The sequence below is a fragment of the Excalfactoria chinensis genome, chromosome 5 (assembly GCF_039878825.1).
Source record: "Excalfactoria chinensis isolate bCotChi1 chromosome 5, bCotChi1.hap2, whole genome shotgun sequence".
NCBI lineage: Eukaryota > Metazoa > Chordata > Aves > Galliformes > Phasianidae > Excalfactoria > Excalfactoria chinensis.
Window position 1 is genome coordinate 23884865 of NC_092829.1, and position 17744 is coordinate 23902608.

General features: G+C 36.6%; 1 protein-coding gene across 2 annotated transcripts in view; it reads right to left on the reverse strand.

The window, feature by feature from the left end:
* AKAP6 (A-kinase anchoring protein 6) overlaps positions 1 to 17084 on the reverse strand; it is a 250248-nt gene extending 233164 nt beyond the window's left edge. For both annotated transcript variants that reach the window (XM_072337277.1, XM_072337276.1), the window contains exon 1: positions 16873 to 17084. The gene's annotated coding sequence lies outside the window, so the exon portion shown is untranslated. The remainder of the gene's footprint in view (positions 1 to 16872) is intronic.
* Positions 17085 to 17744: the final 660 nt, after the last annotated feature.

Below are 17744 nucleotides of genomic sequence, written 5' to 3' on the forward strand. Positions count from 1 at the left end.
GGGAAAAGGAGGCTGAGGGGAGACTTTATCACTCTCTTCCAGTATCTGAAAGTTGCTTACAGTGCGAGTGGAGCAGGTCTCTTCTCACTGGTGACAATGACAGGTCGAGGGGAAATGGCCTCAAGTTGCACCAGGGTATCTTTAAGTTGGACGTTAGGAAGCAATTCTTTACAGAAAGGGTAGTTAAATACTAGAATAAGCTCCCCAGGGAGGTGGTCATGTCACCATCCCTGGATGTGGTGCTCAGAGTTATGATTTAGCAGAGGGTTGTTAGAGTTAGGGTACTCTGGCTAGGCTGCAGTTTGACTTGATGATCTTTGAGATCTTTTCCAACTTGAATAATTCTATGATTCTATGATATGAAGTAATCCACTAATGTGGCATTACTGCATTAGTCGCCTGAGCTCTACACATCTAGTGCAGTTCTATCAAGTACATGTTGTGAACCTTGGGGTTTCTATGTTACATTTCATTAGAGAAATGCTAGCACCAGACTCATCCTGGGACTCCTGCAAATATAAATGCCAGTTTTTAGGAACAGTGGTGCATTGCTCCAACTTCACTTGTTCGTATCTTGATACTCACTGAAGTACATCTGTAAAGTGTGCCAAAATACAGAGCATACTTTTAGCTTCCCAAGCTCTCACCAGACACAGCTCAAATACGACTCTATCTGGAGTTGTCAGAATGGCAGTTTAGCAGAAAGCTGAAGATCTGTACCAACTATCAAAGGGCCCTCCCTACTGATCCAGTTCTCCAGCTTTCTAAAGGATTTCACTTTAAGTCCTCCATAAAGAATAATGCACTGAAATCTGCACAAATGCTATTGAGAGTAAAAGAAGTTATCAAGTGCTAGATGACTTACAGATTTAAACTGCTAGTTCTATTATCAATGCTTTTAATTCCAGAGTGCATTTTTTGTGATTGTTCCAGTCTCAATTCATTCACTAAGCAGCACCAATTACCTTTTTTATGTGTAGCATTAAAACAAGAGAACTGTGAATGAAAGATCATGGGAATGAATATCAAAATAAATCTTTAAGTTCCAATCCCAAAATTATATCTGCTTCCTAGATTTTAACAGAATTAAATTTTGCTGAATGACTGTCTAATCTAAGAGTCAAGAGAGCATAACATTAGGAGCAGTATTCCTCACACCCAGTAGGCAACCCAGTGTTTCCTATGCTAATAAGCTTCCTTGATTTAAGATACTTAGGAGAGAAGTGAAACTGAGAACATAGCAGCAGACACCAGAAGAGATATGGTGCCTTCAGATATTTCTTATTTAGGTCAGGTCAAAAATGCCACAAGGAAGAAGTCTCATATTACTTCACAATTTCCAAAAACAGAAAGTAGTCAAAAAAGTAGTAGTATCTTGGAAAGACCAGTATGTTTTTTTTTCTTTGTATACATTGAAGTTACGGACTTCAAAGCTATTGATTTTTACCTGCACTTCAATTTCTCACTTTGTTTTTAATTCTGTCCTTGATTTTTTCTTTAGGCAACTATCAGTAAAAGGGATTGAAACAAGTACCAGCTTTATCACTATCTTTAATTATACAAGTACTACATTTGTTTTTATGTTTGAAAATTTGTAATTATGAAAGATGTATATACTTAAAACTACAGATGATTTGGAACTAATGCAGGGAAGGAGATTTTTTGTTTTCATCCTTTTGGAAAGCTTAGGAAATGTTTGTAGGAGGAGTTGTAGACGCATGGCCAACACTACACAGCTTTTGTTACTTCCAAGACAGTGTTAACACCTCAATCTATTGACCCCAATACAAAATTTTTAGTCTCATCTCTAATCAGAAATGGAGGTCAGCAATAACACAAGAACCACACATTGTTCTCCCATATTCTTTAAACTTTCATTTATCAACTTGTAATTGCAAGTCAGTGTACTAAGAAAAAAGACAAAAAAACCCCACATCCCAGATGTGTTAGCTTTGCAGTGTTTCTCTGAATAAAGTAGATTCTTTTCATGTGAGGTATACAAGATATCTTTAAGAATCAGTTTCTAAAAGGTTGTAAGATTTTGAAACAAGAAAATCCCTATAAAGAAATAAACTATTCAATTTTTTCCTCCATCTGCCTACTCTGACCAGCTACTATTACGACGCTTCACAGCACAGCCATTACTAGGGATTTCATATTTACATATGGTAAAAAAAAAAAGTCTTCAGAATAAATTAAGTGAAGCATGAAATTCAATGAAAATTTTTGTTTTGAATGTCATAAAAAACAAAGAATCATGAACCACTCCCACCACATATTTCCGAAGGAAAAAAAAACATGAATTATATAAAATCACTGAGATGATTTAGATATGACACATATCTCTTAATGAACCAATTGCAATAAGCTTTGTCATAAAAAAAAAGAACTGACTTTTTCAGTTTCTGAAATGTTCTGAGCAATGTTTCTTACCTTCGAAGAGGTAAAGTTCTTTAATCATGTCTAAATTAGAAATATTGTAGGTCTCCCTATAATCCTATAATCCTTGAGTAGTCCTATTAGTTACACTTCTACTATATACTGAGGGTACTGTGCCAGTCTATACCTTCTGATATATTTCAACTATGAACAGATTTCAAGCTACTGGAGGAAAAAAAAAAAAAAAAAAGATTTTTTCTGTAGGAAAAAAAAAAAAAAAAAAAGAAAGAAAAGAAAAACACTTGAATATTATGCTTGCTTAAGACATTTTCTGAAAGATGCATGCCTAACCTATGTGGTGTTCACAAAATAGAGCAAAATGGCGCAAAGTAAAATCGTGAACTTTAGTTTCCCACACACAAGATGTCTTTTATGTTACAATGCTAATTTCTATCTTTAACAACTGTTTTAAAGATCGACCTTTATTACATTTAGCTTTATTAAGCATATTGCTATGTTTGGGTTTTTATTAGATCACTACAGTGAATGATGATCTACTTCGTAATTCAGGAAAACAAATGCCTAATAAAGGATGCAAAGTCAGCATTGATTAAATTGGGCACCAAGCCAGAAGGAAGTTACTAGTATTTTCAGAAATCAACACAATTTGTATTAGCAGTTTGAGGTTTTGCAAATACAAACAGCCTATTCTTTACATTAAATTTTTCGCTTTCTGCTAAGCCAGGGAAAATAATTTTCAGTTTGCGTTAAAATCACAGAACATATCTTTAAGAAACATTTTTACATGTGGAATGACACTGAAATGAATATAGAAACAAATCTACTGTTTTATTGTATAGACAGAATCATCAATACAAAATAAGCCATAAATGTGATATAGATATATGGATTTTGTTTCAACTATCTCTATAAATATCCACCTAAATTTTGTTTTATTAATCTGTGGCAAAGCATTCAGACAGACAAAACTAACAGTGGAGAAAACGCAGGCAATATTAGATTCATTATTTAAATGACAGAACATCCTCATAACATTCAGCAAAGGATCTGTCATTGTCAAAGAGTTTGTGTAATATCTTAGACTACCAAACTCCTGCCTATACAAATGAAGTGAAGAGCAGAGGACAGGGTTCCAAATGCAACCTGCATTTCAGCACTCCTTGAATGCGTGTGCATAATCATTTTAAACATCACACTGTTATCTTAAATACTGACAAGTAGAAAAGTTGCTAAATTATCTTTTCTTTTTCTGAATCTCAAGTCAATAATGTCAGCATTTTAGCAGTGAGTAGTTTATATCATAAAGACTACTGGGGATATTTCAGAGAGAAAGACCCCTAGTTAACAGCTGTCTACATCCTCAACTTCTTTCCTTCCACTTAGAAAGGTAGGTTTATTTTATGGTTTCAGTATCATTCAGGTTTTATTATGGTTTGCTGTTAACCTCTATAGCACAGATGGATGGAATATTTTTCTGGGTAACAATGATACAATTATAAGCTTATTCCTAACTACAGATGACTCCAACAAATTGTTTTCCTAATGAATTAATTCAAAGGTCTTCAAATATCAGTGAACTGTGGTGGAAGCATTATGGATATTTTTTTTACCTATAGCTATGCACTAAGAACTTACTATTAATCGCAAACTTACTGCTGTGAGGGTATGTATACAGGCCTAAAAAGCTTTGTAATAGGATATGCAGCATTTCACTGTTAAATCATTCCTCCACATCTGGTCTAGCTTAGCACTGACCTAAAATCATTACCGTATGAAAGATCTTTTCTAAGTTATGCAAAATGAACCTACTTAGTCCAGTTTTTAAACTGAGGAAATATCCACATCACAAAAGAGCCATTAAAACATCCTGCAGAGCCTCCAAGGATTTAAGAAATGAGCTTGCTTAGCTAAAGTAAAATTTATTATTATGCTCTTAAACCACTGCTGATTCATTTGCTGCATGCTCTAACTGTACTGGATAATGCCATTAGATATATTTTGTTGCGTACTGTACTTTAAATGTCTTATATTTGTTCCCAGTATGACTGGAAATAGTGCACCATACCCATTAGATGGCCTCAGAGGAATTTGCAGCATTCATGTTATTTTGACAGGAGGTGAATAGAAGTTGGAGCCCATGGAGCCTTTAAGCAGCATTTAACTCGTGGCCAGGCTATATCAGCTGTTACCTCATTCTCCTTCAACTTGTTAAAACTCACTCACAGAACCCTTGACATTGGCAAAGACCACTAAGATAATTTATTCCTGCTGTCCACCTACCACCACTATTTCCCACTACCTGCACCCCTCAGTGCCCCATCTCCATCAATTTCCCCCTTTTAAACTTGAGCTAACTGTTACCAAACACTCTGTTCCTGCCATTTCCTCTCTCTGTAACCCTCACCAGCTGGGCTGTTCTTAGCCACCTCTCTGCATTTTCTTCACATGGCTGCAGGGTGCCCCTAAATCACAAGCACATCCTGTGCACAGTGCTTGCCTCTTCAAGTCTCCCCTCTCCAAGCATACTAAAGGGATCAAAGGGAAGCAACATTACACAGCAGAATTCTTTTCAGTGCACAGACAGGAAATAACTTTTCAGAGAGGAAGCATTTCATACCCTAACTCCTGTGTTAATGGAGGGAGTTTGAAGGTACCATCTACTGTCACAGCTAGGAAGTATGTCGGAAGCCCCTTCTTCCTCTCCACTGAAGCAATTAGCTTCCATACTTGGAGAAAAGTGCACATTTGATACAGGGTCATATTTCTTTGTACATACAATGTCATTTTCTCACAAGTTATTTGAAACATGACAATTCAGATGAACTTCACAAAGCTGAAATTCTCCACATCTCCAAAAGTGAGAAAGTTCCCCTGCAGTCAGAGTATGTTTGCACCAAGCTTCAGAAAATAGCTTCTTTTAAAAAGCACAACTAACTTCTCACCCCATCGGTTATTAACAGATCAAATTCTTACTTTTCTTTTTTAAAGACACAAATAAGCTCAATCACAGATGTGGAATGTCCTCTCAAATACCTGCCAGCACAGTACAACTCCTTCACAGACATGCAGACAGACATACACAGTACATGTTTTGGGGCAGGGAGGAGATAGTCTGGACTTCTGTATGCATCTTAGCATGACTTCATCTGCTAAGTGTCTCTTTCCAACAACATCAAGAATAACAACAATAACAATAGAACAACAATACCAAAACAGACCACACTACTTTGGTCAGTTTGTTTTCTTTTAGGATCTACAAAAGCAACTTCTATTTAGAGGCTACACTGATTTCTCTCAAGTGAGTCTGAACAACCTTAGCGGATGAACCTGCTTTGTTGCCATCATCTGTGCTTTGTTATAAGACATGACCTGATTCTCTGAGGCTTTCACATTTAACACATGTAAATTCATAGTTCATCATTATGCTTAACTCAAAGAAACCACTAACAACTGATGTGAAATTTGATTTCCTGTACAAGAAACTTTCACACTGCAATTTGGTATTGGGAAGTGATAGCAACATATCAAGAAGCATGGGCCTTCCATGTAAAAGTCAATTAATGTTTGAATTTTACTATCAAGCCACAGAAATCTTGCTTTTTAAAATAAAGCCACACATCTATGAAGATCATGACACTTTCCTCAGAATTCTGGTATCTTTAGACTTTAAAGCTTGTTACAGTCCTTAAAAATTGCAGCTAGAGAAAATACATTTCAAGCTGGGTAAGATTTTGGCAAATAAAACATGTTGCGAACTTGAAAAATGAATTTTAAACCCAGACGTGATATTAGTCCTCAGTGAAAAGGGGATGAGATAAAGGGTAGCCCTCAAGATCATCTTTGTGCTAATGTTTCTAGGTTGTTCAGAACAAGTTCAGAAGCAGACAGACTCACCATGAGTAATAACTAAACCAAACATCACTGAATAGCTGTGCACCAACTGCTGCTATGCTGCTGACTCTTTTCCTTCCAGACTCAGCACAGCAATATTCTTAAGGGAGCCTAGTCTTCCTCCTCATCACAGCAGGACAAATCATCACACTGCAAAGCCTAGGAATTATTAAAGCACTATTATGCCTTTTTAGTTCTCTTCCTCTTATTTAAAAAGAAAACAAACAAAACACCTCTTCCTTAGAAGCTTACATTTTACTTGGACACTTTTCTAAGAATCAGCTTCTTCCTGCTGTGTTTCAATATGTTCTAGGTTTGCTTCTTGGAGACAAAAAGATCTGGCACACACATTTAGTGAGCTATTTGGGTGAATGGAATAGTTATTGAAGTATTGCCTATTTCAATCCATTCAAACCTAACTTTGATTCTGTGGCATTATTATTATAATGCTAAAATAAATAAATATAGCAGCAAAAGGCTGCTCAAGTATAGCCAAGTTTGAAATTTATTGATTACAGATAACACAAACATTCATAAATACTTATATTGCAGAGTATTTGATTTCTATGTGAACACCTTTTAGGATTACTTATTCAAATTTCCTTCTGAAAATTGTTTCAATTCCTACTACATGTTTTACATTCTATTTAATTACTCATGCTCATGTGTTTATTGAACACAATTGCAACTCCTTTCAATCAAATGATATAAACTCATTTACTAAGTTATAACTTTGTAAACAAGCATTTGTTTTAATATTTGTCTAAACATACAATGTCAAAGAAAAACCATATTTATCTTTGCCTTTTTATTACCAGTATATTGCTGCCTTTAATTTAAGTTTTATCTATAAAGATGTCTAATTTTGGATTTAAGAAAAAGGATGAGTTTTGTTTGTGGTGCGGTTTGTAGCTATGAACCACCAGCATGATGAAGAAGGCTTAAATAAAGCGTCATAACTCAGATGATGTTTTCCCTCACTTTCAATAAACACTTGAAAAGGCTGGAGAAAAACAAAAAAAAAAAATCACTGTGTATCCTGGTCCAGGAGATAACCACCTTTAAGGATTATATACATCTATTATTTCTTCTCTTAGAGAGATTTAATCTACCAAAATGATTATTCCCTGGGCTCTCCACAGGGAGGAGTGGAATCCCAGGCTTCCTTCCACAAGATTGTTAGGATATGTTATTTTGCAAATGCAACAGTACTCGAGCACCTAATGCTAATCAGCCCAAGACAGGCTAATAGTAACCCCTGAGGCCTTTTCCAGTCTAAGGAAATACTGTTAAAAACAAAACACAAGAACCCTGCCACACAAGCATATTCCCTGACTCCAAATGCTATCAAGTTTCACTTACAGAATTTATAATTTGCAGATTAGATGTGGAGGAGGGGAAATACCCCTTTGTAGATTCCAGGTTTGCGGTGGTTGTCCACAGACTCTGCCTTACATGTCGTTCTCCCATATCAATGAAAACACTAAGCATTTTAGGAAATGTTTCTCAAAACTATTTTTTACACACATGATTAGAATTTCACTGCCCAGAACCTGAACTTGTTAGAGATTAGTTAAAACCATAAGAAATTGGTTTGTATAAATGCTACCAAGAAAAAAAAAAAAAAAAAAAAAAAAGTAAAATCATTCTCTTGCTTTACGTACATGTTACACATTTACACATGTATCATTAGTGTTTGATTTTTTAAATTTTGTTATGCAACTCAAGAGGTGAAAATGGAAATCAAAGCTACATGCAGGTACACCTGGAAAGGAAGTCCAAACAGTGAAATCAGTACAGCTTAACTGTGGGACCTACTTTAACTCTTAACCCTCTTAAGATGCCATTCTTGCCATATTCCCTGACAGACTGGCATATAGATTGAAAGCTTGCTTGACAGTTACAGCTATCCAGTTTCTATAAATGTGTACTTATTAGACTGGCAAATAAAGTCATCTCCAGAAGCCAGGGATCAGCCAAATTCAGAACAGATGTTAGCTCTGTGTAAATTGCAGCTCAGGTTAGCACATATCCATCAGTCATTAGCTATTTTGGGCTGTTTGCTCTCTGACCAAAAATAACCTAGGATTTCATGAAGATCAGCAATAGGTGTTTCAATGAGTCAGCAATCACCAAGAAAACAGCCTTTTGTGCAATACTTCTGTCAAGCCCTGGCTGGGGAAAGGAGTCCTTCAAGATCACAGAAAAAGCTTGTGGGTTTCCTTTCTTTTCCAAAAAAGAAATAAGTGTATTCATGGCAGAGTGATATGCATTTATGTCCATGAGCTATATTGACCAGGTGCTTCTACCTTTCTGTCAGTATTGACTCAGCCTGTGGAGATCTCTGTCCATAACTTAATTACGGAATTAAGCTCTTACTTTCAGTTAACCAGGCTTAGCAGTTTGTTGCTTGCTACTTTCATCTGCAAGGTTTTGTATTGTCAATAACACCCAGTTTTCCAGACATCTGATAGCAGATTTAAGTCTTCTACTGTTTAATCCTTTATTTCAGGATAAAAAAAATCCCGAGTTCTAGACTGCTTACTTTAGATTTTCACACTTTACCTTCAGCACCCATATCCAAATCCAGGAAGTCATTGTATGAGTTTCAGTACATTTGCACAGAAAATGTAGAATGGACAACAGCTGAGATCTTACTTTAGCCAAACATTAATCTAGTAATGGCGTTTAGTGTAACTCACCACTCATGCCCTCAACACACTGAAAACATTTTTCTCCACATTGCCCAAGGGTACAAGGAAGCAACAGGGATTTGAGGGGGTTTTATCCTTTTATCCCATTTGACCTTCGAGACTTTAAAAGTTACAAAGTCTCATAGTTGGAAAGAGCAAATGAAACTAGAGTTCCAGTCTGATTCATTCAAAGTAGCACATGAAACCAAGAAAAGTTGATTACTGCATAATTCACAGAAAACTAAAGTACAAGCCTTTGAGTTTATTTAAAAGGTTACTTAATAAAGCTATTACATTGCAAACAGGTGCTCAGCACTCAGAGGGTTAAAACTGTTTCCTTCTCAAAGAACAGTCAGCAGTGTGGCCAACCTACTACCTGGTTTTACATTGTGCACAGGGCATACTGACACCACCTTTTCCACATGTAAAAAAAATAAATAAATAAAATAACCACTCAAAGATGCTCTAATTTATATTCCAGGTTATCAATACATGAGATCATTAGGAACTAAACTGGGATGTTGCAGTTAAAGACCTAACAAAGTGTTGAGACGAAGCTCTGAGGAGAAGCAAGGCTGAATGGCACATTAAGAAGCCATAAAATTCACCCAGTGTATTCTAATAGCTGACCATTAAAATGGCAACTTGCTTATCTGCTGTGTCATTGCCATAGCAGCATACCCAAGACATCTTGAAGTCTGACAGACAGTAGCCTTTTCTACTTGAATTAGTGGTTTTTATGTGTGTTTGCTTTTGTGGCATTCATAATCCAGTTTATTATTCCAATAAAATTTGGCATGTTTTCAGAGACTAACAGTGCGGCTTAAAAGTGCAAGACAGATACACATTTGCTGGTACAGACATGCCATAGCCAGAGAATTGGTCTCCTCAGCAGAAATAGATGTTTCTAAACACATTCTAACATTCATGGATATTTTGAGTAACCTGCAGTAACTACATAAAACAGCTTGAAAAGTTGTACTATAATTAAAAGCCTTCTCAGAATACCCCAGCTTATCAGTAGAGCTCAGCTCTGATACACAATTCTTCATGACAAAAACTAAGTGTTGAAAGAAATCTTTTACTAATGGCAGTCGTTGCTAACTTGCATTTTGAGTTTCTAAAAGACTCACCTTGGAATATCAGCTTAAAAAAAGTCTTAATGCAGCCCCAGTGACAATATCCAGCTCCTTTTTGTTTTTTGCATTCACCACATAAGTTTTATCAGTTCTTATCAAACATCTATCAAATCTGTACACATTTATCAAAAGGAGAAGTGCAATACAAGTCACTTGGTTTAAACTTCCAGTGGGCTTAGTTACAAGCAGCTATGGTCATACTCCTTACATTCCAATCTCCTATTTAATGAGACTAGTATTTCACTAGGCAAGTATTTTGCTCTTGTAGTTTTTATTTTCAAAATCCATTTTGTTGAAATGTCTTTACTTACTTCCTTAGCAGTATTTTACAACAGCAACCTGTTGAGCTTAGGACAAGCACTTATCTAGCTGGTAGAAGTTGTGTTTGTTTTCGCGTAAGGGATGCGGGTAACTCTTTTCTGACACCAGCTAAGTAATTTCAGATTCCAGCATCAAAGCAGAGGATCTTTAATACCATTTAACACCAAACAAATAATGAGACCAATGTTTGCCTAGAATAACTGGAAGCAGATTCTCCACCCTTGAAAGTCTAGAATGACCTGAGTTAATCACAGTAAGAAGTATCCTAATTTTGAGCAGGTAACAAACCCTGTTTCAAGCCCTGAGTTTTTATACATCTACAATACAAGATAGTCTTACTCATACGACTAGAAAAACACAGGAAAAGCCAACCCCCAGAAAAAAAAAAATAAAAGGAACAATCTTAGGAAACTAGGAAGATAAAAAACAATAGTTTTTCCCTCAAGTAGTATACTAGAAATGAGAAAAATAGCTTATTCTCCCCAGCCTGCCAGATGCTTTCCAAGAAAGCTGGTCAAGTTACTCAATCCTTTGAGCAGAAATTCCTCTTTAAAAAAATTTTTTTCTTAGATGAATGAAATAATTCAAAAAAGGGATCAGAATTTCAAATAGATATACACACACACATGCAGAGCTCCTACAGTCTATACTCAGACTTTGCTGGAGATACCTAAATTGTTTTGTTTTAAAGCACAGTAATACACCAAAAGTCCCACAAGATTTCTATTTAACTCTTCATAAACTACTTTTTAGGTGCAGTCTAGAGAAATTTTTTTCCCTCCTCTCTTCTGTGAGGGACTTAAAAAAAAAGTGAATGGTAACTGTGTATAAGGGTGACTACAAAGGTAACACTGAGGACCAGAATGCTGAAGAAGCAAGATGTAGAGAAAGTTGATATGTAATAGAACCGAGCAGGAGCTGAAAATAAGAAGTGAAAGTCTAATGTAAATTGCGAGGAAGAGTTACAGAGGTGGGATGAATTTAATATCAAAGAAGAAACTCAGCTTCAAGTTTTTAATCCAGAGAGAAAATGCTTTGGAAATGACACAGCAAAATACACAAAAGAAGTCATATCAAAAAGTCACAGCAAAGAAAAACAAAGAAACAAAAAAAACAACAAAAAACAGAACTTGTTCTCAATTCAGATGCATACCTCTTATTCATACATGAAGTTGTATATAATTTGCATTATTCTTTGACAGTTCGTGAAGCAGTTTTGTCTTCATCCTAGCCCTGAAACTACATCAGTAACTAGCTTACAATTAGTAAGGGGCATCTCTTGAAACAGAAAGATATACGTGTTAGCATTAAACTGAGAAGAAATCTAGTTATTGCAGCTAGTTGCTTTCTCACACAAAAGCCATGGCTTTCTTTAGTACAACCTAACTTTATCAAAGGCAGTCTTTAAGTGTGTCAACTCCCAAAAGACCCTGTACTGTGGGGGTTGAGAAATCTATTTCATAGAGCTATTTCCTTCTAGAATTCACTCTCAGGAGGAATATCTCTGCCAAAGAGAGCACACATTTCTAAACTATAGACAAAATAGATATGAGCATGTACCTGAGGTTTATGAGGAAGGCATTTGGTATGCCACAGCTTCAGGACACCAGCTTTTCTGAATCCATGCTCTACCTTGCAGATACCTGACAGCCACACAAAGGCTTCCCCAGTCCCCACCCCCCCAGCCATCAGCCACTGACTTCTAGCGCTGGGCGCTCTCAACAGTTGCAGAAGCCATAAAGCTGGCAGAAGTAGTAAAGTGTTTTTACAGCTCAGAACATACATCCTCCAATCCTAGCCCTGAGATCAATGCTTTCTGCAGGACACAACAATTACTCCACAGCATGGGAACAACTCACAATTAAGAAAAAAGAAATTCTTAGTTCCTAGGTGCTTTAGAGATATTCATTGACCAGAGGGACAAGCCTCTCATTGACTGGCACGGTAACTGAATACTGGACAAGAAGCAAGAGGAGATGCACTTCAGTCAAGCTGGCCAGAGCAACCCTGCATCAGACATGTGTCATGAGAATTGAGAGATCACAAAGAGCAGAGGATTCCTGGCTTTAAGTATCTTGTCTGGAAGTGCCAGACACCGTAAGCTGCATAGAACTGAGTTTTTTTGACCTTGGAGTGATGCATAGCTGAGTCAGCCTCACTGGGATTCAGAACACACAAGAGCTTAGACATTTGAAGCTTCAACCACAAAAGAGGAAGGGAGAAACTATCTGTAAGTAGTTTTACTTTTCTCTACCACCCCCCTTTCCTCTTCTTCATGAAGCAAAGCCTCTCTGAAAGCATTTTGGAAATGAGAAGCCTTTTGATTCAGGAAAGCACTTCTTGATACTCTTAAATAACTTTGCTGAGGACCTTCCTGGTGCATGGGACCTTATCAACAGCATAAATAGTTACGTAGCTAAAAGCCACAATGACAATTCCAAGCAAATTTCTGGATTTACATTACACTTTGTTATGCCTGACTTTAAGGATGTGAAGGGAGATGTGGATGGGGGGAGGAAAGGAAAACAGTGCTGTTGTGTTAGAGTCACTAGAAAATGACAGATACTAAACCGAACATAAGAAAGAAAATTGCCCCCCAGGCCTTTAGGTAACTGAATAATAGGACAGGTGTCCACCTAGCAAACAAGGAAGAGAAGGCTTTTAAACCATAACACAGAAAATGTCTCTATAAAAATATCTATATATATATGTTCAAGTTAGAAGCACAGCTGTGGTCTTTCCTTCCCTATGCTGAAGCCTACAGAAGTGCCGGGTGGTGACTGCCTTTCCCAGGGGAGTGCTGGGTCACAAGTGTGACATCAGACATGGTAGCCCATCTACACATTCCACTCCCCAGAGCACAGAGTGGCAATCCAGACTCCCTTGGATCTCCATCAAACCCAGATTTTCCTCACACTCCTTCTCTTCCTGTGTCAGCAAAAACCTGGCCCAGATCAAACAGCTTCTGATAGGAGCAACATACACAATTTTCCTTACTTCCTGCTACTGGAATCTTCTGTGATGTGCAGTTCCTTTCAGCAAAAAGCACCTGTCTCCCCCTTTGTCAACTGAAATATTGATATTCAGACATAAATTAGTTGCAAGATGATCCTTTAAAGTCATCTTTCAGGTCGTGTATTTTTAGTTTTATCCTACTAATGCCAGTACAAACTCATTAGTGCACAGACACTTCACTGCATGCACAGGCCAAACTTACAATTAAAAATATAAATGTAGCATTTCAAAACAGAATTCTAACACCTCTTACTACATAATTTCTGTTCTTTTAAGCACAATACTTAAAATAAATACAGATATTCTGGATAGCCATACCTTTTTCTAAAGCTACTAGCATTCAGAAGGAAAAAAATACCACAAGAAAAGCAAACGCACACCAAGCCCAGAATGCTGTCAGTATTTCTCCCATGACACAGCAATAATTTTTGCAGAAGAGTACAAGTTAAAAGAAAAACATATTCTGTGTTATAATTAAGTTATTTTGAAGAAAATATTTCACTGTCATTTTGGAAGGGCACCAGATCTAATAAATGCCTTGAACTCTTCTGATGAAAGACTCCTACAGTTTGAAGGGATGAGTTTCTGGACACAGGACCACTCCAGATCCACAGGGTTGACACCTACCCAGCATTATTCTACTGATGCACAACACAAGGATTATAAAGCCTAGATCACAGGGCTCCCTCAGCTTTAGAGGAGAATGACTGCTTTCTTCCATAGAGGAAGATATGCTCCAATAACTTTTCAGGAGGTTTTGAGCTGTTGTAGGCTGACAAAACAAATCCAACTGTACCAACTCCCACTGTAGGAGTTGGATCTTGCCATCAAATCCCACAACTGTTTTGGGAAGAATCAAGCTTCTGTTTCACTCTCTATGCAGTTCTAGGCTATGTATGATAAAGGATTTTATCATAGCAAAGATTAAACACTTATATCCTTTCACTTCACGAATATACATCAATATCCAACCACACATCAGTATAAATCCGCACATACAAAGAAGTCTATCAGATCAGGCCATCCAAATTCAGTTACTTAAAGAGCACTGTGCGCATTTTCAACATGCTTTACTTTTGGTAAGGATGATTCAGTAAATCTAGCAGCAGAACAAAATTTAAAGCAACACGGCCTGACTGTTGCTGAATACTGTCTCACACAATTGTCCAAATTATGAATATACCTAAACAGGAAGCAAAACTGTATTGCACCAATAGTGTTTCTACACACATTCAGTCATGGTCTGACACAGGCAATAACATTTATAATTAATGAAAAAGACCCTCTTCATCACTCCATACTCTTCCATGTCCTCATACAGACCTCAGCAAAATACTTGGGCCTGTACAAAAATGAACAGCACTGTGCTGAAGTCATAAATTGCAGAAATGTTCACCAAAACACTAGTAATGTCATCACAGCTCCAATACCAGGGAGTGTTTCCCAGAGCAAACAATGCTGTGAGAACAGAGTGGTATAGAGTAACAGGTACTCTACAGTTCTTTTACATATGTGTGTGTGTGTATGTGTGTATATATATATATATAGTTAAGGAAATAAGATTATTTTACTAATAATGATAAAGAAAACAAAGACAGTCTGCACAAGAGACTTCATTTGTTCACGGATGCCATCAGAAGTCTTTCCTCAATATTCCCCCTCACATTTCATCTTGTAATAATCCTGTCATATGTAAAATCTAACAAAACACACCAATATTAATAATGGCATAATATTTCAAAGCATGTCTTATGAGCACTCCTTACAAAATGGTCCCTAAAGCTGCAACTTAAATGTATTGATCAACAACTCCCTTCTGACCTCAGCAATCCCTCCCTTCCCCTTGCTAACTCATGCCTTCTGAGTTTGCCTGCTGAGAGTGCCACGGACACAGAGGACTTTCATAATGTAAAATGCCTCACAGATAATAAAGAAACTATAATTATAGTGTACATTTACAAACATTTGTGTTGCATTTTTTAATAGGGAAGAGGAACAAACATACTCAGTTCATGCTGAAAATAGCCTATGAGCAGCGCAGCTGTCTAATTAAAATATAGAAGCTTCGTTCCAGATTTGCCAGATAAGCCCATAGTCTCTATCCCTGTGAAGGGTAATCAAATCCCATTAGATTTGCCACTCCATACTTTATCAAGCATAAGTGACCAAAAATGCAGACATCAGTAGATTAGTAGCTGCTATTTCTTTTCTCGATGCACTTTTCAAATAAGCTACATGGGCAGAACAGAGCCAGAGACCACTCCCTAATTCCTAGTGGACATATTGATCAATTAAAATGACATGTGTCTGGTCTTTTCTTTCCTTCTAAAAGCAAGCAGCTGAAAGATCGAACCTTTCAAACATGCAAAAACAGTTAAACAATGCTATATGCCATCCAGCAAGATTAGGTTTAGCAAAATCATCCTGGCCTCTGGAAGTGAGATATTAATACAAAGTAAATGAATATAGGACACTGCAAAGAGTTTCTCAATATTATAGACATGTTTCTAACCAATTCACTAAATAAAAGATGCACATTTTCTTCCCACTACAGGCGTAGAAGCATTTTATACTTATTCATATTCTTATTTTATGAACAGCAAAAGCCTGAATCTTTGGCTACACCTTTTACTGCAGTTGCAGCAGGAAAAAAAAATAAAAAACCAGACATGTTTTCCTTCCAGTAAAGGATAGATCTGAAATGCATTATATTCATATTAAAGACCAGCATAAAAAAAAAAAAAAAACACAGGAAAGGAAAGAAACAGCTGAAAAGCTAAAAGCTACTGTACATACAAAACACCTGGTTATTGTCTGACAGTCGTATCAATTTTGATTATTTTTTAATCTTGTTTTTTTCTTAAAATTAAGAATACTATCAGAAATAGGGTAAAACCAAACCATGTTTTAAATTAGTACTGTGCCAGCTGCTTGTTCTGTACTGGTTCATGAGGTATTTTCTGTGCTATTTGGGTATGGAAGGCCATTGAAAATAAAATAGATTATACTGATGTTATTAAAATACAGTAGGTTAAAAGAAGAGCTGAATATAAAAGAAATACTTAAATATGCATGGAAAAAAATGAGCTACCTTTATGGCATTAAAACTTAAAATAGTTATTCTTTCCATTTAAGCATATCAAACTGTAGCAACTTCAATTGAATTGTGAAATCTAAACACATTCCCTTCAAATCTTCAGAGATTATTTCAAATACAAAGACAATGTATTGAATACATTTTCTGAAGGCCTTTGTTTTAGCCTATCTGCCTGAAAAACAGTATTTAGGCATGCAGCATCTTTTCTCAGAATGATTTTCACAAGGCAAAACCCACACATTCTCATATTAGGAAAGCCTTATAAAACAGGAAAGATAATGGTGCAATTAAGAACAGCACAGCATTTCACACTTACCATGTCCCGTTCAAATCATCCTCTTTTGATGTTTACGGCACATCTGTAGGATGCAATACTAGGAGGTGCCTTGTGTGACCTGCTGCATGATGCTGTGACATCAGTTCAGATGATGCAGCTCATTATGGGAAAGACTGCTGTTGCTATGGCAACGGAGATGTGATACGAATCCTTACTGCATTTCCAGGGGAGCCCGAGACAATACGGAAGCCCTTTAAAGAAACAGACAATATGCAAACAGGCTTTTAAAGTACTGTGCCACAGATTTTTGAGTCTATGTTCAAGTAAATGTCTGTTACCAAGCACTGTTTTAGATAGATTATTCTGACACAGTGATATAGAATCAAGATCTATGCACTATACACTATTGTCATATTGAAAACTTAATATTACATTCGTCAGTCTAAGAGGAAATCTTACAAGCCTGAATTCTTTACCATTTAAAAAACAAACTTCAAAACAAACAGTAGCATGATTTTTAACACCAGAGCTGTAAGCACAATAGCTATTCTTCAGTATTTTAAGAAGCATGCATATTTACCCTGCCCCACCCTGCTCCTACAGCCAATCTGTCATTTTAAAAAATATCTTGTTGCCAGGGAAAGCACACTTAGTACTCCAAAACGATCAGACTTCGCACTGTTTAGTGAGCAACAATAAGCTGGGTTTCTGTTGCTGTTGGTTTTTTTTTGTTTGTTTGTTTTTGTTTTGCTTTAGTGGGTTTTTTTTGTTTGTTTGTTTTGGTTTTGTTTTTTTAAGAAAAAAGGCTTTTTATACATGTGAGCGTAAGGAAGTTCCTAGCTGATCAAGTAGAAATATCCTTATCATTTTTTCAGCTGTGGGGTGACCTGTGCTACTATCTGCATGCTGAG